Genomic DNA, 569 nt, shown 5'->3' on the forward strand with positions numbered 1-569 from the left:
TGTCGATTTCTTAGTCCTTTCTTTTTTACCTACGTAAAATATCCAAAACCAAGTAAGTCAGTAGAAACGCTTATTTCTTAAGTCTTACATTTGTGAACTAAAAGTATAAAAATAGATACAAAAATAGTTTAATCTGCAAAAATTCAACTGATATGACAAAAAAAACCCAAAACCTAAAACATAAGTTAATTCCAACAAACTACTGAATGAAAGCCATGAAGTAGAGTATCTTATGTGAATTTGTTGAGGATTTTGGTGACAAAACCTTGCTCCTACAAAAAAGTTTGTGTTCTCTTTCTCTTAAATGACTGTAGAAAATTCACGGTTTCCATCTGCAAGACAGCTCTGAAACGCACTGTTACATGAATCTTAATTCCATTCTGGAAACTGGATTCAGAAGTGACCATGCTGACGAATGAATCAAGACCAACATCTTTAAAAAGCATCATTTCCTATCAAAATAATGTCTGGTCCCTAACTTTGCTCAGAAAAACTGCTCACGAAAGCCAATAAAACAAGCCACAAAAAATGATATGGCTGGTATTTTCCAAGTGTTAATAATAAAAAAT

Source organism: Fulmarus glacialis, unplaced genomic scaffold (genome assembly GCF_000690835.1).
Source record: "Fulmarus glacialis isolate BGI_N327 unplaced genomic scaffold, ASM69083v1 scaffold19197, whole genome shotgun sequence".
In the NCBI taxonomy this organism is placed as follows: domain Eukaryota; kingdom Metazoa; phylum Chordata; class Aves; order Procellariiformes; family Procellariidae; genus Fulmarus; species Fulmarus glacialis.